At 39.2% G+C, this 26213-nt stretch overlaps 1 protein-coding gene across 30 annotated transcripts in view; it reads left to right on the forward strand.

Annotated features, from left to right (window-relative positions):
- LOC100986445 (ras-related protein Rab-40A-like) overlaps positions 1 to 26213 on the forward strand; it is a 221663-nt gene that overhangs the window by 107294 nt on the left and 88156 nt on the right. For 16 of the 30 annotated variants that reach the window (XR_010111264.1, XR_010111268.1, XR_010111282.1 and 13 more), the window contains 2 exons: positions 12214 to 12385; positions 18290 to 18453. The gene's annotated coding sequence lies outside the window, so the exon portion shown is untranslated. Of the gene's footprint in view, positions 1 to 7031; positions 7381 to 12213; positions 12386 to 18289; positions 18454 to 26213 lie in introns of all 30 variants that reach the window. The other 14 variants (XR_010111291.1, XR_010111285.1, XR_010111287.1 and 11 more) reach the window with 5 other exon arrangements.

Here is a 26213-nt window from a genome sequence, read left to right on the forward strand (position 1 = left end):
CTTCTCTCACAGATGTTGCCAAATGTCTCTGCAAAGAGGTTGTACCAATTTGTCCTCCCTAAGCCATGTATGGAATTATCATGGCCCTGCATTTTCCATTTAATGAGGATACAGCATAAACACCAACTCACTGATTGAGTTTTCTTTTCTTTTCTTTTGTTTTTTATTATACTTTAAGTTTTAGGGTACATATGCACAACGTGCAGGTTAGTTACATATGTATACATGTGTCATGTTGGTGTGCTGCACCCATTAACTCGTCATTTAACATTAAGTATATCTCCTAATGCTATCCCTCCCCCCTCCCCCCAGCCCACAACAGGCCCCGGTGTGTGATGTTCCCCTTCCTGTGTCCATGTGTTCTCATTGTTCAATTCCCACCTATGAGTGAGAACATGCGGTGTTTGGTTTTTTGTCCTTGCGCTAGTTTGCTGAGAATGATGGTTTCCAGCTTCATCCATTTCCCTACAAAGGACATGAACTCATCATTTTTTATGGCTGCATAGTAATCCATGGTGTATATGTGCCACATTTTCTTAATCCAGTCTATCATTGTTGGACATTTGGGTTGGCTCCAAGTCTTTGCTATTGTGTGAATAGTGCCGCAATAAACATACGTGTGCATGTGTCTTTATAGCAGCATGATTTATAGTCCTTTGGGTATATACCCAGTAATGGGATGGCTAGGTCAAATGGTATTTCTAGTTCTAGATCCCTGAGGAATCGCCACACTGACTTCCACAATGGTTGAACTAGTTTACAGTCCCACCAACAGTGTAAAAGTGTTCCTATTCCTCCACATCCTCTCCAGCAGCTGTTGTTTCCTGACTTTTTAATGATTGCCATTCTAACTGGTGTGAGATGGTATCTCATTGTGGTTTTGATTTGCATTTCTCTGATGGCCAGTGATGATGAGCATTTTTTCATGTGTCTTTTGGCTGCATAAATGTCTTCTTTTGAGAAGTGTCTGTTCATATCCTTTGCCCACTTTTTGATGGGGTTGTTTGGTTTTTTCTTGTAAATTTGTTTGAGTTCATTGTAGATTCTTATTCCAGGACATATTTAAGACATAAAGTTGGATCATTATGTTTCCATTTGGTAATTTAAATGAAATATGCCATTTATAGGAAAATAAAATATGGAAAATGAAAAATAATGTAACATTCCAACAAAAGTATATCACATTAGCAAATATTAATAATATAGTGAAACCCATTATTTGTACAGATCTTGGAAAATGAGTATTCATATCTTGTATTTCATTGTGACAAATTAGCAAAGAGATTTTAAGGTGAATTAGACAAATGTTTAATATTCATGCTTTTTGAGGAAGCAGTCCCACTTGTGGAAACTTATACTCTGGTTAACAGCCTGAGAGGTCCTTGCCATCATCAATCATGTGTCCCTCCTGCTCAGTGCTGAGCTGACCATTTGCCTAATTGGCTTGGTGCCTTAAGGACTCCCTGACCCTGTTCCATCCATCCTTTTATCCAAAGAGAAAAATAGGTCTCATGGCTGGATGCCCAATTTCAATGGACCATATACTGATCAAACCCAAGGGTTGATATGGAGCAGTGCTCAGATCCTTACTCCTGGAGGGACAAGTAGATCTCTGGCCTCATCCCTATTTGGGATAAATCTCTCTTCCTCTCCTTTCTCTATGTCCTCAGAGGCCTTCCCTTTCCTACCAGATAACAAGCAGTCCAATCTTTCCCTTAAGTTTAAGTTTCCTAAAGAATGGAAGAAACTGGATTCAGACATCTTTGGCTCCCAACCCTGTCATAAACCTCCCCTAAGGCAAGGGGAAGGAACACCAAGCCTGGTTCCTTGCTGGAAATGCAAGGAGGGTAAACACAGGGAGGACAGACATTAACTTCCTTAACAGTATGTGTCCAGATACATTTGCTAAAGATCTGCCACCAGCACTTAAGGTGCCCAGGTTGCCAGCTACTATCTCTGGCTCTCTCAGTTTCTGTGGTAATCAATCCTTTGCCATTCTACTTTGCCCTTGCTCATCTGTAAAAGGGGACTCACAATGCCTTTCTTAGACAAATTTTCTGTGGGGTAAATGAGAAATCCCATACAGAGTGGATGGCACCTAGTAGAACTTCAATGAATGGTCATCCAGGCCCACCTTTTTCCTCCCTCCCAGAGAAGTGATGACTGTTATCTAAACCAAGCAGCATAACTGCCACAGAGACCACCTGGAAGGAGAGCAGGAAGATGGAGCATGTGCTCACACTTACATTATACATGGACCTTTGGGGCCATTTCTGTGTTGCAGGATGGTTTGCTGAGGTATTGGAGTGAGATGAGAAGATCGTCAAACCAATCCCCTATCATTTTCTGCCCCCTCATTTGATCTGCTACGTTGATTTGGAAAAGCAGTTTCTATTGAGCCTCAAATGAAGAGAGAGTGCAGATGAAGAGGAGGCAGGAGTCATAAGCCTTTGACCCTTATACCAGACCCATTACCACCTATAGGACCTTGCACAGGGATTTCATCTGCACGATCAGCTCTTTCAAAGAGAGAGAGGTTGTTGAGTGAGTACCCACAAGGGCATAATCCTGGCAACATAAAAAACTGCAAGTGTTTGGCTGGGCGCGGTGGCTCATGCCTGTAATCCCAGCACTTTGGGAGGCTGAGGCGGGCGGATCACAAGGTCAGGAGATCGAGACCATCCTGGCTAACACAGTGAAACCCCGTCTCTACTAAAAATACTAAAATTAGCCAGGTGTGGTGGCGGGCGCCTGTAGTCCCAGTTACTCGGAAGGCTGAGGCAGGAGAATGGCGTGAACCTGGGAGGCAGAGCTTGCAGTGAGCCGAGATTGCGCCACTGCACTCCAGCCTGGGCAACAGAATGAGACTCCGTCTCAAAAAATATACACAAAATAAATAAAAATAAAAAAAAAAACTACAAGTGTTTAAGTCTTAGACGGTCATCCACTATAAAAGGAGACAATGTGTTGTCCTTTGAGGAGAGTGAGAGTTACATCCCTACTCCTGATCATTACTAGATGCCTCTGCAAAATTGATTTTCCATCAGTGAGTCTTAGTTGGTCATCTGTAAACTGGAAATAATGATGCCTTCCTTATAGACTTGGAGAGAATTATGCAAAATATGTAATTGTACATTTTTGGCTATAAATATTTGTGGTATTGTAGAGTAAGTGCCCTTTTGCACCTTTTTCCCCTCTGAAAATAGTGTTTCTGAGATTAATAAGGTGATTTTGGGGCTGTTTAGATATTATGAATCCTGACCATTTTTGTACCATTGCCCAGGCTGCTTGATTCTATCCCTGGCTCCATTAGTTTGTGTGGTGAGCAAACTCTTTGCCATCCAGCTCTGTGCTTAGGAGCAAGTGTGCTGTAGTCATATACATCCATGAAGAGAGCATAATTATACCTCACTAGTAGGGTTGTCATGAGGATTAAATTCAATCACTAAAGTGAAGAACATGGAGCTGGACCCTCTAAACAATGTGTTCTATCAATATTAGTTGCCTTTCCTCTCTGGATCAGAAAACTAATGTGGCTCCTAACCTGACCCCTCAGGTAGGACTCCTTCACTTGCATGCATGTCAGAATTAGCTTGGAGATCTTTTCTAAACCTTTAGCAGAAACTCACTTGTTGTTGGAAATAAGACTTCTATATCAAAGTCCATTCAAGTGATTAAGCCATAGTAATATGGGCCTCAGAAAGTAGATATTCCATTTGACACCTAAAGTGTTATGTGAAAACTCATTTCCCCTTCATTCCATCTGTTCCAGGTATGACCAGCTTTTGCCTTTACTGCCACTCTGATCGCTCATTTCCTTAGACCTGCCCATTGAAAGAGCTCTCTCAGATAATTGTTAACTTAGAGATTCACAGCTCTTGTTCCTCTGTGGTGTCTCCTGTTTCAAGAGCCCAACATGAAAATATGGCATGCTTCTATGATGTTAACATGCTGATAAAATGAGAGGACACAAAATAGCTTATTATCTGGAAATAGGATGCTGATTATTATCCCTGACCCCAAATGTCATGAATGAGATGATGAGATGGCAAGTGACTGATGATGCTCTATTCTTCACAAGATGCCATCAGCTGGAGATGGAAGCCCCAGTGTGGGTTCCTGGGGCTGCCTCTACTTCCTTCACTCCCTGAATTATTTTCTGTGGACTAAGATTTGTGCTCCGTTTATGGCTCTGATGGCATTGGTGTGTGCTTTCTGGGAAGTAGGAATGGGGAAGAATGCTAGGGAGGTGTCAGCTGTTAGGGAAGCCCTGAGAGGAGGGGATCCTGATGTAAGAGAGGATTGAAAACCATGGCCCTAAGTCAGGTTAGTCTGGCATGCATGTGATGTCTAATAATAAGGGGGGTGGCACACTTCCCCTCCTAAGAGGCACCTGAATTTCCTGTGAGGGGATGTCCCTGCCATGTTTGTGTGCCTTGGAAACTGACTTCTGACACTGTAAGGACAGCATTAGTGTTGTCAGAAGGCTGGGTGGTGGGGTGAGGGTGGGGGAAGATTGAATCCTCAGAGCAACTTAAAGACCCTACTGACAGAGACAGAACAGCCTGCTCCAGCTGAGAGGAGGGCAGGAGAGATAACTAGGTGGGCAACAGGTGTCTCTTAAAGCAGGAACCATACAGTGGTACATGAAGATCTGGACCATCAACTCTGGCTAAGTGAGATGCTGGCCTGAGATGTTAGAGCACTTTTACATGCTTTCATGAGCTGGAGGTAGAACACAGGCCTGCTGATTCTCAGTTCTGTGCTCTCTTGAATTACTGCAAGCTGCCTTTTCAAAGGAAAGGCAGATTTGGTTCTCACCATCTTGGAGACACAGTTTCCTCATCTCAAAGAGGAACTGACACCACTCCTTTTATAGGGCGGTCCTGAAGATGGACTGTTATCCTGTGTGTGCAGAAAACAAACTCCGCAAATATAACCCTATTAAGGAGACCCTGTTAATGAGACAGACCCTGGGGTCATTGGAAAATGGAAGGCTCAGCCAATGGTGCCGTTTGCTCAGAGCACAGAGTACTTGGCACACAGGGCTAGAAAATGTAGGCTGCATCCATGGTGTGAGGTGTCTCTGGCAGGGAGAGAAGGTGGGTTGCTTTTGAGGATGTTTTGAAGGTATGGTTATCTTTATCCACTTTCTTAATGGTGCCAGCATTACCTGGGAGTGCTCTTCCTTCCAGAGACTGTATTTGTCTCTGAGCCTCTGTTGCTATGCAACAGCCTCCTCTGAGCTCAGAGCATGATTCAGCGATACTGGTCTGAGCTGCTGCATCAAGAGTCCTGGAGATGAGATGACAGAGAGGGAGTGGGAAACGGTCTAGGAAGTCTGTACAGGAGTGGAGTCTTGGGGTCTTGAATGGCCTGCTGTCTGGGAGGGGCCATCTCTAGAGCGAAGACATGTCAGCCAACACTGATGAGAGACAGAGCGAGCAAAGGAGACGGATCAGTGAACAAAATATATGGAGTGGACATAAAATGAAGCTTATGCTTAGCCTTTTAATATACATAGGAATTTTCCAAAAAGAATTGGCAACACATTCTCCAAACTGTTTCACGAATGACTCTAAAGAATAACATCTGTTTGGTCATCTAAAAAATTAGGAGCTTTAATTTTTAAGAAAGGAAAACCAAAATGCTGATAGATCCCCTTTGCCCGTAATTACAGCTCTAGAATTCTCAGATGGTGACTCAGCAAGAGTGGTAGGAGGGAGTAGGGACCTAGACTTGATGGTTATCAGCCAGAGCTTCTGGAATTTTCCACACATTATCAGCAATCTTGTGTATTCATCACTATCTGGGATCTCTAAGCCCCAAGATAGGAAGCCCAGTCCTTTTCTGAGATGGAGAGAAAGCTGTACCTGGGAGTGTGTGTTTGGCGTGATAGAGTTTGAGCCCTAAATACACAAACACATACAATGTTGTTGTGTTTTAGCCATAGACACACACACACACACAAGTACACCCACACCTACTATGTCTAGGCAATTATTTCAAACTGCTTCTTCTCCCATGAGCAATATGTTTTGTACATATTCCAAAAACAGTAGGTGTATGTGTACGTGTTTTTGTCAAACCATGTACAATTTAATCTTAAAATTATTACCTCAGTGGTTTTCTCGATTATAACATTTCAAAAAGTAAAGATATGTATTTATAAAATGAAATATATATATATATATGGAGAGAGAGAGGAAAGAGAAAGTGATAGAAATGATTACTACAGTGAAGCACATTAACATATCCATCTATTCACATAGCTATCATTTTTTTGTGAACGCACTTGAAACCTACTCTCTTACCAAATTTACAGTGTACATTATATTACTATTAACTATAGTCATCATGCTGTATATTAGATCTCTAGGCTTATTTACCCTTCATAGCTTCAATTTTATACCTTTGAACAACATCTCCCCTCTTCCCCCCATCTCCACTCCTGGTAATGACAGCTCTATGCTTCTATGAGCTTGACTATTTTAGATTCTACATGTAAGTGAAATCATGCATAATTCTTCTTTCTATGTCTAGCTTATTTTACTTAGCATAATGTCCCCCAGGTTCATTCACGCTATCACAAATAGTAGGGGTCTCCTTTTTAAAGGCCAAAATAATATTCCATTGTGTGTGTGTGTGATTATATATATACACACACACATATATACATAAATAATAATTATACAATGTAATATATATTATATATAATCACACACACGTATATATACATACATGTATATATATGAATATATATACATGTATGTATATATATAATCACACACATATACGTACATACATATACATATATATTTATAATACAATATTCCATTGTATGTATAAAGTCCTTGATATAAAATGGGGTGGTATTTCTATATAACCTATGCACGTCCTCCCATATACTTTAAATCATCTCTAGATTACTTATGATACCTAATACAATGTAAGTGCTATATAAATGTTGTTATATAAATTGATTTTAAAATTTGTATTTTATTGTTGTATTGTTTTTATTTTCTTTTCAGAATATTTTCAGTCCAAGATTGGTTGCATTCATGTATGCAGAATCCACAGATACAAAAGGTCAACTGTACTTATTTATTTAATTCTCACCACAACCTATGAGAAGGATCTATTGTTGCCTGACTTTAGAAAAAAGGAAACTGAGGTACAGTGAAGACAGAGTTAGCAAGTGCCAAGGCTTAGATGTGAACACAGGCTGTGTGGCTCCTGAGTAAATTCATCTATCCAGTGTGTACTGCTGCCTCTCAAATGATGAGAAAAATCTTGCTTTTTCAGGCCGGGCACAGTGGCTCACGCCTGTAATCCCAGTTACAGGGATCACCTCGTGATCTCAGTGATAGATAACACCAGGTAAGCAAAGTGTGGAGTTTGCCTAATGGCTCCTGGACTGTTTGGTATATTAATATATTACAGGTAAGCTGGGCACAGTGGCTCACGCCTGTAATCCCAGCACATTGGGAGGCCTAGGCGGGCGGAACACTTGAGGTCAGGAGTTTGAGACCAGCCTGCCAACATGGCAAAACCCTGTCTCTACTGAAAATATAAAAAGTAGCCAGGCATGGTGACGCACGCCTGTAATCCCAGCTGCTTCTCAGGTGCTGAGGCAGGAGAATTGCTTGAACCTGGGAGGCGGAGGTTGCAGTGAGCTAAGATTGCACCACTGCACTCCAGCCTGGGCAACAGAGCAATACTCCATCTAAAAAAAAAGAAGAAGAAAAATCTTACTTTTTCATCAGGGCACAACACAATAAAACAGTGGGTTAAATTGTGTCCCCTCTGATTGGAAATGTGTATATTAAAGCATTTCCATTTGCTCTTGACCCCAAATCTACCTCGCATTTATAGATTTATCTCTTACCTCATCAGTGAAGTTTAGGTTGGGGTGTTCATAGTGTAGAGGAGTCCCTCCCAGAGAGCAGAGTGGTTATCCTTCATTACCCCAACCTGTACAGGCTTTTCAGACCTTCGCTTACCCCTCTTAGTCTCCAGGATACTGTGAACATAGCAGCCCAGACCCCACTCCGCTGCCCCTCTCCTCTGTCAGTCACCTCCTGCTGGCCCTGCCCCACGTTATGCCTTTCAGCCAGTGACTGACTATCAAGGGGCAATAGAGCTACCTGGTGTTCCATCATATGGATGCCCCAGAGTATGTTGTTGTTGTTGTTGTTGTTGTTTTACAGTCCTCTTGCACTTTTAAGTTTTTTTCAGGCAGAATTTGAATCATTCGAATGGTTCCATAAAGGTTAATAAGCTAGGTTTTTAGGAAGGTATTGTATTTTTTGGTTTTTGTATACACTTCTTTGCAAAAAAGTTTGATAGTGGAGGTGCATTGGTGCCACCTTGTAACAGAAGCCTGAACTGCAGCCTGAACTGCAGCCTGAACTAGTGTAAGCTGGAAGGTGAAAGGGAGGGACTGTGGTCCAAACTTACAAGATAGAACTTTCTGGAAGTCTGGGCGTAAAAGGTGGCATACACAGGCAAAAAAAGATACTGAAGGCCTCTAAGCAGGAAGTACAGGTTTTTAGTATGTTAAAGAGAAAGAGGTATGTGAGAGGAACTAAAAGATCATTTTAATGTTTATGCGTTGAGACTTGTGGTTAAATAGCTAGAAGCCTATATAAGCAAAAATGGGATCAGACCATTTATGATTTTTGTAAACCACTTTTACTGTTATTGTGATTACCTTTCTGTGTAAATATATTTTTATGATAACATGTGAAATAACTACAACAAAATTTTAGTGTCATTTTTTTAGTGGCCTGGGTATCATCTCATCATGTGGATGCCCTAAAATTTATTTAATTGGTATCCTAATTACAAAAATTTAGTTCCCTTACTATTTTTTTCTATTACAAACAATAGTATACTTAACACTGTGCTCATATAGATGCAAATGTCTTTGTGAGCATTTATTTATAAGTTCCTGAAAATGTCATTTCAAAATCCTTTGAACTATAATATTCTTCAAAATACTATTACTAATTTATATTCCTTATATCACAGTATGAAAATGCCTGTTTTTCCACACATTAAAAATAATGTGAATCATTAATCTTGTCTGCAAGAAATCATTTTTTCATGATTATTTTTATTATAATTTGTTTTTGCTACCTTCTAGAATTCCATCCTATGGATGTGATATTATCAGTTTTACAACTCTATGTTATTCAGAGTATTCTGATAGTTCCTATTACTCACATTCTGTGGATGAAATCTTTTCAAAGTCTGTGCACTACAAAAGGGCACAGTTCCCATAGCTGTTTGTACTGGTGAGCAGAATGTGTTCCTCCTAGGAGAATTCTGGTATTGTGATAACAGAACATGATTATTGTATAAGAGAGAGTTCGTGTGTGCTGACAACTACGTTTCTCTCTTCCTTCTGCCCCTTTATGGCCTTAGGTTTCATTTGGTCTCTAAATTCAGGCTCTGCAGTGAAGGAAGGGAATTATCAGGATGACAGGCCTTAACACTGGATCCCCATCAACATCTTCCACTATGTCCCTAAGATAAACTTCTAAAAGAGAATTGTTGGTGCAAAAGGTGTACACCTATGTAACCCTTTGCTAGGTATTGCCATACTGACACCCATAAAGGTAGTTCCGTTTAGGCTTCCCAAGTGGAGTCATGTGGCTGCAGAGGAATGAAGAAACTAGTAATGTTGACATCTAGTCACACAAGGCAGGCACTGGACTTTGTCATGGATCAACTCTCAAGCCACTACCATAATTGGAGGATGTGGAAGTGATCAGAAGTTATCAAATTTTGCACACAAGCAAAACCCAAGGTAGCATGAGGGGAAAGGGGACAGTCATTGCTTGGAGGAACACAGGAAAGAGTTAGCAGATTGGGATATAGCAACAGTTGTATACATTCACGTTTATATGAAGCAGGTACGTCAAATCAATGTCAGAAGACCAGATCAATATCATATTTTTTAACAGCTTTCTTGCAGCTAAACCTACAGACAATATAATTTACGCATTTAAAGGGCATAATTTGATGAATTTTATTAAATGTATAGCATTGTTCAACCATCCCATAACTAAGTTTTAGACATTTACATCACTCCAAAAAGTCTCATCATGCTTGAATGCAATTAATCCTTGCTCCCACCCCAAGCCTCAAACCACAGATATGCTTGGTGTCTCTGTGGATTTCTTTACTCCAGAAATTTCATGTAAATGCAATTATATAATATTTGGTCTTTTGCATATATCTACTTTCACTTCACATATGTTTTGAAGGTTCATCTATATTATGGCATATCCATACTTCATTCCTTTTATTGGCAAAGAATAATCGTAACATATCACATTTTAAACACATTAATCAATTAGTGGACATTTGGGTTGCTTCCAGTTTTGGGCTATTGCAAATAAGGTTGCTATGTACATTTGTGTACAAGTTTTTATGTAGATAAATGTGTTGATCTTGGGTGTGTACCTAGGAATGGAATTGCTGGGTCATATGATAACTCTATCCATGTGAGGAACTGCCAGATGATTTTCATGACTGATTGTCTTGAGAAGTACAGACTTAGTTTTTCTTGTGATTAGACTAGTGTGAAAGGTTTTGAGAAAGAATGCCACAGAGTTGAAGTGCCCTTCTTGTCACATCACATCTGGGTTTACATAATGCCCACATGAAGTCACTGGTGATAATGTTTCATCACTTGGTGAAAGTGGTGTCTGTCAAGTTTCTAATAACCATTTTTCATTCCCTACTCTGTTCTTTAGGAGAAAGTCACAAAATCAGCCCTACCCTCAGCAAGTGGGGTACAAAATTAAGCTTGACCTCAGGGAGAGCAGATAGCTACATATTTCACTTAGAATTATTTGAAAAAGACAATTTTCCTTCTCTCACCTATTTCTTTATTAATTCAAACTTTTGTTTATATTGGTATGGATTCATGTATACCTATGTTAAATGCTGGGATATTTTATTGAACAAATGCATCACAATAGAAACTCCAACATCTTGGTATCTGTGGTGCAGACTGGAACATGAGTGCCAGGGAGATTGGAGCACTCAGATTCCTGGCAGCCTCAGGGCACAAAGCTTTAATGAAACTCCAGGTTCTATTACCGAGCAGGCATTAACAACATAGTTCCCCTGATTTACTTAACCTCTCCTAACTTCCTATAACCTGACCTAAACTGTGGATTTCACAATAGGTTACTTGGATGAAGGTGAAGGTTAAAGGATATACAACTTAGAGTATGATATGATTACAATTTTAAAAACATTAATATCATCTCTCCCAGAAGAAATACCTGTTGTCTGACTGAGCCCCTGTCTGCCATCTTAAAAGACAGTCAGTTCACATGGTTCCCATACACAGGTCTCTTGGCCCTAGGGGCAGGATTTCATCATTATCCTCATCATCACCAAGAGAGGTTGTTGAGTGAGCATCCATGAGGGATTGTAAAGTGACTAGTCCCTAAGCCTTGGTGGCTCATCATCCACAGAAGTCCCCGAGTACATGCAATGTTTCTTAACTTTCTTTCATTATTTATGATCCAAAGGAGGCTTTTTAGACATTCATTTTTTTTCCTCATTAGCTCCTTCCTGCCTGGAACATGAAATTTTAATAGCACAGATATAGTGTTAACTGTTTGTGTGCTGTGTGGTTCATTGTAGTGCCACAAACCATTGTAACGTCTACCATCTCCCCACCCTCCAGAATCAATTTTCAGCCCCTTGGGGACAATATCTCCTCTATTGAGAATGCATGGACATTGTGATGATGGCAAAAGCTGTAACTTCATTCCTGTCCCTTACTTGATGTATGACACTGGAATCCTTTCTTAGCCTCTGTCAGCCTGTTCTTGGTCATCTGTAAAAGGAACTCACAATGCCTTCCTCACAGAACTGTTCTGTGGGGTAAATTGGAAATCCTGTACAGAGTAGATGGCACCTAGTAGGACTTCAACAAATGTTTGTCCTGGCCCACCTTTTCCTTCCCTCTCAGAGAAATGATGACTGTCACCTAATCCAACCAGCATAACTGCCACAAAGACCACCAGGAAATGGAGCAGGAAGTAGAACATTGTGAATGAAGCACTGGGGCCATTTCTGTGTGGCAGGAGAACTTTGCTGAAGGATTGAGGGAGACTGAAGAAGCTCATTGAACCATTTTCTTTAATTCCTTGTCATTTTCTCCTCCCTTGTTTGATCTTCTAGATTGATATTGGAAAAGCAGTTTCCCATTGAGTCTCAAATGAAGAGAGTGCAGATGAAGAGGAGGTAGGAGTCACAGGCCCTTGACCCTCATGCTAGACCCATTACCATCCACAGGACCTTGCAGTGGGATTTCATCTGCACCATCAGCTTCTTCAGAGAGAGAGGTTGTTGAGTGAGTACGCATAAGGGCATAATCCTAGCAACATAAAAAAACTACAAGTGTTTAAGTCCTAGATGGTCATCATCTCTAAAAGGAAATCATATGTTGTCCTTTGAGGAGAGTAAGAGTTACATCCCCACTCCTCATCATTACTAGATGCCTCTGCAAAATTGATTTTCCATCAGTGAGTCTGAGTTGGTAATCTGTAAACTGGAAATAATGATGCCTTCCTCACAGACTTCTTGTGAGAGAATTACACAAGGCATACAATTGTTTCCATACTTTTAGCTAAGTTAGTGCTGTTATCCAGCTTTTCATTCTCTGAAGATAATGTTTCTGAGATTTCTCTAATAAGATGACTTTGGGATTGTTTTGATATGACTAGACATGTTGTTGTGACCATGCTTGTATACCTTTTCTGGTGCAACATGCGTGTTTCTCTCTATAGTCCGTGATTAAGAGAGTAGCAGCTGATGGGGGCCTCATTTTGTTTTCTCATAGATGTTGACAAATGTCTCTGCAAAGACGTTGTACCAATTTGTTCTTCCCCATTAGTGTATGAAGTTCTTTTCACCTACATTTTCCATTTAAATGGGATGTAGTGTAAACACACACTATCAGTCATCAGGGTTTATTTCTAAACTCAATAATTATTCTATGATATATTCTGAGGCATAAATGTAAACTATGTCATTTATTTAAAAATGTGATAAAAAAATGAAAAGGAATCTAACATTATAACGCCAGGATATCAGATCAGCAGGAAATATTTAAAAACTTAAAGTATAATTAAAAAAAAAAAAAGTCTTATGAAACTTATTTGTTCAGATCTGTAAAAGCAGGTGCTCTCTTCTCATAGTTGGTTGGGATACATATTAATAAAAGGATTGTACAGTTCAATTAGACAGTACAGCAATGTTAAATTTTCATGCTTTTTGAGGAAACAGTTACACTTGTGGGAATTTAGCCTCCTGATATAGCAGGAAGAGCTCTGGCAGTCATCACTCATCTGTCCACATGACTCAGGAAGCTGCCCATTTTCTTTGCTGACTCAGAGCCTTTAAGTCCCCTCTTCCTGAGGCACTGTTTTACAATGTAGGTTTTACTATTTAGGATAGTGAGGCCAAGGGATCAGGAGACAACTGCCATTAAGGAGATAGTTTATTACTCAAAGTTCCCAAGAGGAGGCGCTCTCCATTCCACATAAGTCCACTCAGAGTCCACCAATTTAGGCAGGAGGTAAACGTGGCAAAAGCCTTTATTGTGGTTTTCCGTGGTAAATGACAGACAAGGCAGGATAATTAGGCTTAGGACTGACTACTCGGAATAATTTCAGTAGGTTCTGTGGTGCAGGGGCTGTCCTAAGTTGTCTGGAATTGTTACTGGAAAGAGGTTCTGATCCAGACCCCAAGAGAAGGTTGTTGGATCTCACTCAGGAAAGAATTTGGGGCAAGTCCATAGAGTAAAGTGAAAGCAAGTTTATTTAGAAAGTAAAAGAATAAAAAAATGGCTACTCCATAGGTAGAGCAGCCCCGAGGGCTGCTGGTTGCCCATTTTTATGGATATTTCTTGATTATATGCTAAACATGGGGGTGGATTATTCATGAGTTTTCCGGGAAAGGTGTGGGCAGTTCCCAGAACTGAAGGTTTCTCCTCATTTTATACCATATAGGGTAACTTCCTGATGTTGTCATGGCATTTGTAAACTGTCATGGTGCTTGTGGGAGTGTCTTTTAGCATGCTAATGCATTATAATAGCAGTGTGGACAACCAGAGGTCACTTTCATAGCCATTTTGGTTTTGTTGGGTTTTAGCTGGCTTCTTTACTGCAACCCGTTTTATCAGCAAAGTCTTTATGACCTCCTATCTCATCCTGTGACTAAGAATGCCTTGACCTTCTGGGAATACAGCCCAGTAGGTCTCAACCTTATTTTACTTAGCCCCTATTCAAAATAGAGTTTCTCTGGTTCAAATGCCTCTGACAGAATCAGGTTCTGGTATGATTAGGGGAGGGTACTATTGGCCTGGAGTATAAGAGCCCAGTAGAGGAGGTGTGAGTGTGTATGTGTAGGTGCTCTGGATTAGTTAGTTTGAATATAAAAGGTGTGCTCCTTAGGTGAGTTCTTTGTTAGGACTAGGAATTAGCTGACCCTGGACAGAGTAGTCCCTCCCCAGTTAGCAAGGCCTCAGATGCCAGAGCATCAAACATACAAGAAATAAGAAAAAAATGCTACCACTGTTATCTATCCTTTGATCCAAACAGAAAAATCTGTCTCACGCTGAATACCCACTCTAGGTGGACCATCCAGGAGCCACTCCAAGCTTTGATATGGAGCAGTTCTCAGGTTTCTACTCCTAGAGGGACCTGTAGACCTCTGACATCATTCCTGTCTGGGAGAAATCTCTCTTCCTCTCCCTTCTCTGTGTCCTCAGAGGTCCTCCCTTTCCTACAAGATAATAAGCAGCCCAATCCTTTCCTTAAGTTTTCATAAAAGATGGAAGAAATACTGGCTTCATGTCTGAAGCTTCTGCTTCTAGCTCTGCCACAAACCATTCCTGAAGCAAGGGGAAGGGGCACCAAACTTGGATCCTTGCTGGAAATGCCACCAGCACCTCAGGGTGCCCACACTGACAGATTCTATTCCTGGCTCTAGCAGTAGGCCTGGTGAGCAATGTCTTTGCCATCCTTCTCTGGTAAGGAATATGTGCTTTGTAGTCACATCCGTCTGTGGAGAGAGAATAGCAACACCTCACTAGCAGGGCTGTTATGTGGGTTAATTCCAACTACTAACACGAAGAATGTAGCACTAGGCTTGGCTAAAAATCGGCTTCATAAATATTAGCTATCTTTCCTCTTTGGGGCCAAAAGTTCATATGACTCCTAACCTGCCCCCTCACCCAAGCTTCCTTAACCAAATTGCAGGTCAAAATCACTTTGGGATCCCTTTCTAAACCCTCATTTGAAACTCTTTTGTTGGTGAAATAGGACTTCTGTATTGAAGGCCATTCAAGTTATGAAGTTGTAATAATGTGGGCCTCAAAAAATATATACATCAATTTGGCACCAGCAGTGTATCCAAGTGTTCATTGCCCCTTTGTTCCACAGACACCAGGTGTTACCAGCTTTTGTCTTTTTTGTTTTGTTTTGTTTTGTTTTTTGACAATCTGATCTGCTTGTTTTCGCCAGACCTTTCCCATTGGAAGAATCATATCAGATGGTCATTAAACTTACAGATTCACAGGGTCACCCCTTAGACTTTCCAGATTTAAAACAAAACAAAACAGTATGATCAGCTGAATTTGAACTTCAGATAAACAAAATTATATACACTAAAACATTCAGATTTACCTAGATGTACTCTATTTTATCTTTCTACCCTTCCCATATAAGACTCTGTATTGAACCAAGGTGCTCTACACAGTAGCCCCTACTAAGCTCCCAGCAGATGCCAGCATCAGTCATCCATGTAAGTGAGCTTTTTTGGAAGTCCCAGGATGCATTTTTCTGTATTTAGATGATTGCAGTCCCTGATGACAGATACCACATTGAGCAGAAATCATCCAGCGGAGCCTAGTGAACACACAAAATCCTGAGAGATAATAAATGGCTATTGTTTGGGACGTTTTGTTAAGTAGAAATGAATATCCAAAACATGTGGATTTGGTGAACTTTCCCTCTTTTTCTCTAATCTATTATACTGGAATTTGTAGAGATTCTCTTAGCCTTAAAGCCTTGGTAGGAGTTTGTTATATAGTTTGCCATAATCTGCATATGAGTTTATGTGTGGGTATTGAATTCTGAACATTTCCTCAATTCCTTCTTGAAGGGATTTTTCAAGGGAAAATTTCACAATATATGATTTTCAACCCACTCTTGGAATTTAGAACCTAATTCAAATCCCCCTCCATAAAAGGAGCTTCCACTGCAATCACTCATTTTAAGGAATTCAGAGGCTGCTACTACACGCTACTCTCAAGCCATATGGAAAATCATATCTTCAGCAGGTTGCTTGATGAATATGCTATTGGGACAAGGGATATCTATCACTTGTGAACTGTTTTTCAAAGAAGATGTCCTGAGATACTTTCTCCTGCTACAGGGATAGCCCTTGGCAAGGAGATTACTTTCCTTGGGTACACATAGTCAGGGCTCCTTCAGGAGACAGCAGGCAGTTAACTGTTCATTGCAGTCCTTGGCCTTTGTGACTGTCCCAATGCAGCACTGCTGGATGGACTAATCTGTCCAGTTCTGGGGTTCATTCATAGAAAGCCCATGTGACAGTAAATCTAAGTCATATTCTCCAATATCACTTTTATGAGGAATAAAATCAATGTATTATGCTTATTACTTTTTTGTGATTTTTTTAGTTGGTTTAGAGTTCAGACTAAGAGCAGGAAGGTATTTTGGGGGCTTTTTAAACACAAAAGCATTGTAAAGCAAGACCATAGAAAGAGTTGAGGAACCAGTGAGGCACAGAAAGGGGAGTAGAGCTGTAGGCCTGTTGTAAGACCCATCCCTGAGGACAGAGCAGGATGATTGCTCCTGAAGGGCGGCTTACTATTTAGAGTTTTGAAGGGAGAGGACCTGGGGTGAACAACCCATTTCTCCTTTCAAACTTACCAGTCGGTTAAGTCATTCCTGCGATAGAGAAGGAGTGAGTGTGTAGAGAGGCTACATGTGTTTTTGTTTTTTTCTTTTTTTTTTTTTCATGGATGTCTCTCCACATGGAAAAAGTATCAAAAATGTAGGATAAAAATTTTCCAGGATAACCCAATGTGTTATTGAATTGACTAGATGTCTGCCTACTAAATGATTATATTATTATAGGCCTGCTTCCATGAAATAAATTTGAGATTCCTTAAATGACATTTTATGGTATTTTAGATCATTTTAATCATAAATATGATTATAGACATTCTCTAGTTTTCCGCCACAGATGACTAACTACTTAGCATGATGTATGAGTTTTGCACGTTCACTCTCAGAGGGCTAGCTCATCACCAAGAGCCCTGGGGTACGTCCTGGGTCTCTGGATACTGGTGATACTCCTCTACTGTCACTTTTAAACAAATAAAATTTTTGACCACAGGGACCTGCTTTCTTCTACCAAACTGGGCAGAGTTTCCCCAATTGCCTGGGTCCCAGCCTAGTTCCTCTAGTGAGTATGCTTTCGCAGGTGGTGGTCTAAAGTGGTCTATATGCTTTCAGCTATAGGCAAAGGAACTATGCAAAGGTGTGTGAGACATAGAGGACAAGTCAATGCATCACAGTTGCCATGGAAACCTGAAGTCATTATGGGGCTTCTGCATCTTTTAATAGAGCAGAAGACCTAGAATAATATGGCTATGAGAGCAAGGTCCTGCCTTCAGGTGTTTGGGACTCAGTTGAGGTTGTGGGTGCCCCATGGTGGGGGCTGAACTGCCCTGGGATGAATGAGAGAGATATAGGACTCTTCTCACCCCAGTGAGTGTCATGTATTGCTCCAGGGTGTCCTGTAGCTACTTTCCACATAAAGGCCAGGCATGGGAGGATGAGACTGGTAATGACTCTCTTTGACCTCAGCTTCCCCTTCTGTAAAATGGGGATAAGAATGCTCACATACAGGATTGCTGCAACCGGGATTGTAATAACACAAATGCAAGCCCATAGCCCTGTGGTTATTGCAGAATCAGGAATACCTGTGTGAGTTGAGGTCACTTCTCATTCCTTTTCAATTTTGTTGTTAGAAGATAGACGAGGAAAGGAGAAGAAAAAGGTCCTAGTGAGAAACCCACTGACGACCCTTCTAATTGTTATGATCACTACCCAATTGTATCAGTGTCATTGTTCACTAACCCAGTGCCTAGCATGGTGCCAGGCACATAGTTACTCTAAGAAAGCACAGTGATTGCTGGATTCTCTTTCTCCTTGTACAGCTCTTCATGTGGATGTCTGAGCTCATATCAGGTGTCTGAAAGAGGCAGATTCTGAGGATTTGGGTCATGATGGCTGCCAAAGCTTCTACTCCTGACTTAAAGGGCAACAATCCTAGGAGACCACCAGCACTTACATCCCTGGTAGGACATGACACCTGCTTATGGTGAGTTCATGGACCTGAACAAAAGCATGTGGTGGAATAGCTCCTGTGAAGTTCACAAAATAGCTTAAAAATAAAGAAGCTACTTTCATCTCATCACTGGGGAAGAGGTTTAGCGGGTGGAATTTCCTTTCATCAGCAACTGTATGCTTTGAAGTAGCCCTTGACACCCATCTAAGTGATGCCTGCTTTGAAAGCAATGAATTACCCACACTGAAGAAAGAACTTGATCTTAATATGCACTTGTAATAAATACATATTTTTTCTGACTGTATAAGTCATTCCCATTTATCTCCCAGATGGGGGTTGAACTATGCAGTTAGTTAGAAGGTGTCCCTAGCAATTTGATTCATGTATTAATATTTCTCCTTGCAGTCTATCAGTTTTAGCCTCGTTTTACATTTTTTAAAAGACTTTAAATCAGAAAAACAAAAATTGAGGGAATTCCACATGAATTTTAATATCAACTTGTTAATTTCTAGAAAAAAATTTATGCTAGTATTTTGACTGGGATTCCATTGAAAGCATAGATCATTTTGGGGAGAACAGACATCATAACAAAACTGAGTCATCCAACTCAAGAAGAGAAGAAAAGGCCTAAAGACAATCTACAGGTCAACTCTAGAAAGATCAATCTATAAAAGAATAGTTATAGTACTTCCAATTTTATATTTGTGGTTAGAATTGAATCAGTTGAATTGTGTTTTTCTTCCTTACCTGATGAATCATGAGTTCTTTGGTGGTGAGAGAGAGCGAGAGAGCATGTGGATATATCAGTGTATGTACATGCACATATATATATGTTTATATCACTGAAGTTGTGGTGAGTATCTATTGTTAGGAACACTTAAGGAGTGTTAATGTGGTCATGTCAGTCTCTTTCAATTCTTCGCACGTTTTATGAACCAAATCAGAGTGATTATTCTTTACTTTTTTTCCACCTTTCCTTGGCCAGCATGGTTACCATGGTGACTCATTGACTACTGTGGGATTTTGTGCAGACTGCGCATCCATGTATGATTCTCGTCTGAATCACTCACACCCAGTTGTCTGTCCACCAGACATAGTATTAGCTTTTGATCTTATATGCAGTTGTTCACTTCTAAAGGGCTCAGAAGAAACTTGCTTTGCTTCTCTGAGGTTAAGCTACATAACATAAGAGGACACTAAGTAACTTAAAAGAAAAAGAAATAGGTTGTTGATATTCTCCTTCCTCAAGCTTTATCAGGAGGTTAGAAGAAATATTACTGGAATCATACAGCATGCACTCTCTTGTGTCTGGCTCCCTTCAATCAACATAATGTGTGTGAGATTAACATGTATTGTTGTTTGTAGTTGTAGATTATTCATTCTCGTTGTTGTAAAGTATTATATTGTTTGGATACTTCACAATATAGTTATCTGTTATAAAAACTTGGGTATTTTCCAGTTTTTGACTTATCATGAGTAATGATCATATGAACATTTTTGTTTGTATCAAATAGATGGACATATATTTTCATCTCTCTTGGGCATATACCAAAGAATAGCATTCCTGAGTCATAGGGTATGTCTGTGTGTGGCTCCATAGATACCACCAAGCAGTTTTTACAGTGTTTTTTTTTTTTTCAATCTATATTCCCACCAGCAGTGTGTGAGAGTTTCACTTAATCCATATCCTCACCAGCACTTGATATTTTCCATCTTTTCCATTTTTGTTGTTCTGGTGAGCATGTGGTACTATCTCCTACTGGTTTTAATTGTAATTTCTCCAAAGTGTTAAGTCCCTTTTAATTCACAGAAGGTCCATCCTTTTTTTCAACCTTCTACTTAGTCAGAGTTCTCCAACAAAACAGAACCACTCATATATATATGTGTACATATATATGTATATGTGTGTGTATATATGTGTATATATACACACACATATATACACATACACTCATATATGTATGTATGTATATCTGTGTATATATATATACACACACACACACACAGAGACATTGCAGAGATATTACAGGTTTAGTTGCAGACCACTGCAATAAAGCAAATACCATATTAAGCAAGTCACATGAATTTTATGGTTTCCCACTGCATATAAAAGTTATGTTTACACTACTGTAGTCTATTAAATATGCAAATAGCATTATGTCTATAAAAATAGTGTACTTACCTTAATTTAAAAAGACTTTATTGCTAAAAACTGCTAACAATCATCTGAGCCTTCAGTGAATTATTATCTTTTTGTTGGTAGAGGGCCTTGATGCTGTTGATGGCTAACAGATCAGGGTGGTGGTTGCTGAAAGTTGGCACAGTTCTAATAATTTCTTAAGATAAGACAACAATGAAGTTTGCTGCATCCATTGACTCTTCCTTTCACAAAAGATTTTTCCATAAGCATGTGATACTATTTGATAGCGTTTTACCCAGAGTTCAAGTTATTTCAAAATTAAGGTCAATCTTTCAAACCCTGCCACTGCTTTATCAAGTTTATGTAATATTCTAAACCTTTTGTTGTCATTTCAGTGATGCTCACTGCATCTTCAACAGAAGTAGATTCCATCTTAACCAACCACTTTCTTTACTCATCCAGAAGAAAAAACTCCTTATCTGTTCAAGTTTGATCATGAGATTGCAGCAATTCCATCACATCTTCAAGCTCTACTTTAATTCTAGATCTCTTGCTGTTTCCATCACATCTGCAGTTATTCTTCCACTGAGGTCTCGAACCCCTCAAAGTCATCCATGAGGGTTGGAATCAACTTCTTCCAAATTCTTTTTAATGTTGATATTTTGACCTCTTCCTATGAATCACAATGTTCACAATGTCATTTAAAATGAATTCTTTCTAGAAGATTTTTCCATTTACTTTGCCTGGGTCCACCAGAGGAATCACCGAGCAGTAGGCCTCAATAGTGGGCTTAAAGTATTCAGTAAACCATGCTGTAAACAGAGGTGCTGTCATTTAGGCTTGTTGTTTTATTTCTAGAATGCAGACAGAGTATATTTAGCATAATTTTTAAGGGCCCTCGGATATTCAGAATGGTAATTGAACATTGGCTTCAATTTTAAGTCACCAGCTTTATTAACCCCTAAAAAAAAGAGTTAGTCTGTCCTTCGAAGCTTTGAAGCCAGGCATTGTTTTCTACTTTCTAGCTATGAAAGTTCTACATGGCATCTTCTTCCACTATAAAACTGTTTTCTCTACATTGAAAATATTTTGTTTAGTATAGCAACCCTCGTCAATTATTTTACCTATGTCTCTGGATAATTTGCTGTAGCTTCTACATGAGCACATGCTACTTCACCTTGCACTTTCATGTTGTGGAGATGGGTTCTTTCCTTAAACCTCACGAACCAACCTTTGCTAGCTCCAGCTTTTCTTCTGGCTACACTTTTCTTCTGCTGCTTCCTCACATTTTCTTAGCCTTCATAGAATTGAATAGAGTTAGAGCCTTGCTCTGGATTATGCTTTGGCTTAAGGGAATGTTGTGGCTGATTTGATCTTCTATCCAGGTCACTAAAACTTTCTCTTTACCAGCAATAAGGCTGTTTTGCATTCCTTTCATTCATGTGTTCACTAGAGGAGAACTTTTAATCTCCTTGAAAAACATTTACTTTGTGTTCACAACCTGGCTGTTTGGTGCAAGAGGCCTAGCTTTTGGCCTGTCTCAACTTTTGACATGCCTTGCTCACTCAGTGTAATCATTTCTAGCTTTTGATTTAAAGTGAGAGACATGGGACTCGTCCTTTCACCTGAACATTCAAAGCCATTATAGGGTTAATATAATAGCCTAATTTCAATATTGTTGTGTCCCAGGGAATAGGGAGGCCTGAGGACAGGGAGAGAGACTGAGAAACAGCCAGTCAGTGAAGCAGTTAGAGCACATACATTTATCAATTAAGTTAGTCATCTTAGATGGGTGTAGTTTGTGGTGCCTGCCCCGAAACAATTACAACAGTAAAATCAAAGACCACTGTTCACAGATCACCACAATAGCTATTACAATAATAATGAAAAAATTTGAAATATTGTGAGAATTACCAAAATATGACAGACACACAAAATGAGCACATGCTGTTGGAAAAATGGTGCTAATAGACATGCTTGATGCAAGGTTGCCATAAAACTTCTGTTTGTAAAACATGCAATATCTGTGAAATGCAATAAAACAAAGAGATATGCTTGTATGTATATACACACACACACAAACACACACACATATGTACACACACACACACAAACACACAGAGGGTCCTTGACTTATTATGGAGTTACATCCCAATAAACCTATCCTAAGTTGAAAATATCATAAGTCAAAAATGCACTTAATACACCTAACCTACTGAACATCATAGCTTAACCTAATTTGCCTTAAACACACTCAGAACCCTTACATTATCCTACACCTGGGCAAAATCATTCAATACAAAGTCTATTTTATAATAAAGTATTGAATATCTTCTGTAATTTATTGAATACTGTACGGAAAGTGAAAAACAGGTGTATGAGTACTCAAAGTACAGTTTCTACTGAATGGATATCACTTTTGTACCACCATAATGTTGAAAAATTATAAGTTGAACCATAGTGAAAAAGATTTATTATAAGTAGTTGGCTCATGTAATTATGAAGGCTGAGATTTGTCAACATCTGCAGTAGGCAAACTTGATTTCCAGGAGAGCCTGTGGTATAGTTCCTATTCAAAACTGAAGGTCTGAGAATCTGGAGAGTTAATGTTGTAAATTCCAGGCCAAAAGCTTGCTGGCTAGAAACACAAGAAAAGGTGATTTGAATTCATGTCCAAAGGCAGGAAAAGACCAATGTTTCAGTTCAGAAAATGAGGCAGAGAAATTCCTCCTGGTCAGCCTTTTTGTTCTGTTTACATCTTCAATTGATTGGACGAGGCCCATGCACATTAGAGAAGGCAAACTTCTTTACTCAGTTCACCCATTTGAATGCTAATCTCATCCAGAGACACCATCAAAGACACACCAAGAATAACGGGTTTTTTTTTGTTTTTTTGTTTTTTTTTTTTTTGTTTTTTTTTTAGACAGGATCTCTCTCTGTTGCCCAGGCTAGAGTGCGGTGGCACCATCTCGGCTCACTGCAATCTCCACCTCCCAGGTTCAAGCAATTCTCCTGCCTCAGCCACCTGAGTAGCTGGGATTACAGGCGTGTGCCACCACACCTGGATAATTTTTGTATTTTTAGTAGAGACAGGGTTTGGCTGTTGGCCCGGCTGGTCTTGAACTCCTGGCCTCAAGTGACCTGCCTACCTCGGCCTTTCAAAGTGCTGGGATTACAGGCATGAGCCACCATGTCCAGCCCAGAATAATGTCTGACCAAATATCTGGGACCTTTGTTGCTCAGTCAAGTTGACACATAAAATTAACCATCACACATTCCAATTTATTTGCTTAAGATATTTTGCCCTATGGAGTTTGCTTTGTGGATTTTGCTGACTTATATCCTTATTGTGTTGTTCATTATATTCCACTGGCAACTTCTTTTCCTTTAAATTTGTATTAGATTTAGAGTCTTGATCCAATTCAGATTTTTTGGCAGAAAAATCTGTGGTGTTGTTTATTCCTAAAGCATTATACCATGAGGAGGTTAATTGTATCTAGTTGTCTCTCCTCTTACGATGTTAAGATTGATCACTAGGTTCAAAAGTTGTTAGATTTATTGATTATAAAAATTCCCATCTGCATTATACCTCAAGTATTTTGCAGCCTCTAAATGTGTATAAGTCCACATTTCATTAAAAGTTGTAGCAAGGTGATGTTCTAATTCTATTTTTGGCATTTATTAGCTTGAATTATTCTATAAAAGAAACATCCCCTCATCAACTATAGGTTAGTATAGTATGCATAGGAAAATAAGATGAATGCTTAATTCTTTTGTTATATTTCTACTTTCAAAATAATGGGTTGTTCTAGGATTCTTCAAAGGGGAGCAGTGAGTTGATTTTGTTTTGTTTTCTTTTGTTCTATTCTATTATTATTTTAAAGTGTTTTCATAAGCTCTAGATGTTTCTATATCTGATGTGTTTTAACCTATTGCAATATTTGTATTGATGTTCAGATTTTTCTGTCTTTGTGAATGGAAGCTTCTTTAGCTCAACTTATTCTTGACATGGTTTTGAGTATTTTAGTTTGGTCTAGACTCCTCTGGTACCATTCCTACCCCAGACCTGGAGTCAGACATTTTTTCCAAAGGAGTCTGGTTCTTTTTAGTGGGAAATGTTTTAGAGGTCTCATTCTTGGTACTAGAGTTGCCCATTACTATTGGGTTGGTCATTATTACTTATCCTTTTCAGTGCTTAAAACCATTAAATATGTATTATATTTTGAGATAATACACATGATTGTCTTTAATCCTGGGCTACTGTTCTATCCCTTTATGCATAATCATTTTTATCAATGTTTGTTTTGACCTTCTAATTTTAAAATTATAAGCAAATACATTATTTTCTCCTATTTTATGGTTTAAAAGTAGGCTACTCTACTTCAGTGGAGTCCAATATGATTTCTGCAGAGATAAAGAGTCTCTGTCTACACTGTTCACCGCAGTAGCCACTAGGTCCCTGTGGTTCTTGAACACCCAAAATGTGGTGATTGTAATTGAAGAACTGAATTACTAATTTCATCTAAATTTAATCAACCTAAATTTAAATAGCCATATGTGGCTAGTGTCTACCATAATAAACAGCAACAGCTCAGACATATTTCTGCACCTCATTTTTTTCCGCTTAAGAATATATTCTAGAGATCAATACATAGCAGTATAGAGAAGGAGTCCTTGCTTTTTATTGCTGCATAGTATTCTAGGATATAGATATACCTTAGATTATTCAATAAACCACTTATTGGTGGACATTTCTTTTATTTCTAGTCTCCTGTTGTTATGATTTGTTCTGCCAGTAATGGCCTTGTGTTTATGCCATTTGGTCTTTTTTCATTGTGTTTTTGGGATAGATTCTTAGAAGAAAGATTGCTGGTACCAAGATAAAATACCTATGTGTAATAAAATAGAAGATTTGAAACAGAGTGTATCTGGAAATGTAGCAGCAGAAAGTGACCTGAGGTCTTTTCATTCCTTTTGTTCCACATGATTTTTGGTTTCTTTCTTTCTAGGGTGACATGGGTAAAGGAATTTCTTTCTTTTTTTTATTTTATTTTCCTTTTCATTTATTTTGTATTTGTACAATACTATTTGTTTACTTTTTTTTTTTATTTCCACAGGTTTTTGGGGAACAGGTGGTATTTGGTTACATGAGTAAGTTCTTTAGTGGTATTTTGTGAGATTTTGGTGCACCCATCACCTGAGCAGTATACACTGAACCTGACTTGTAGACTTTTATCCCTCTCCTCCTTCCTACCCTTTCCCCGAGTCCCCAAATTCCATTGTGTCATTCTTTGCATCCTAGCTTAGCTGCCACTTATGAGTGAGAACATATGATGTTTGGTTTTATATTCCTGAGTTACTTCACTAACAATAATAGTCTCCAATCCCATACAGGTTGCTGGAAATGCCATTAATTCATTCCTTTTTATGGCTGAGTAGTATTCCATCATATATATCGATATATACCACAGTTTCCTTATCCACTCATTGATTGATGGGCATTTGGGTTGGTTCCACATTTTTGCAATTGCAAATTGTACTGCTATAAATGTGTGGGTTCAAGTATCTTTTTTGTATAATGACTTATTTTTCTCTGGGTAGATACCCAGTAGTGGGATTGCTGGATCAAATGGTGGTTGTACTTTTAGTTCTT

The sequence above is a fragment of the Pan paniscus genome, chromosome X (genome assembly GCF_029289425.2).
Source record: "Pan paniscus chromosome X, NHGRI_mPanPan1-v2.0_pri, whole genome shotgun sequence".
Lineage (NCBI taxonomy): Eukaryota > Metazoa > Chordata > Mammalia > Primates > Hominidae > Pan > Pan paniscus.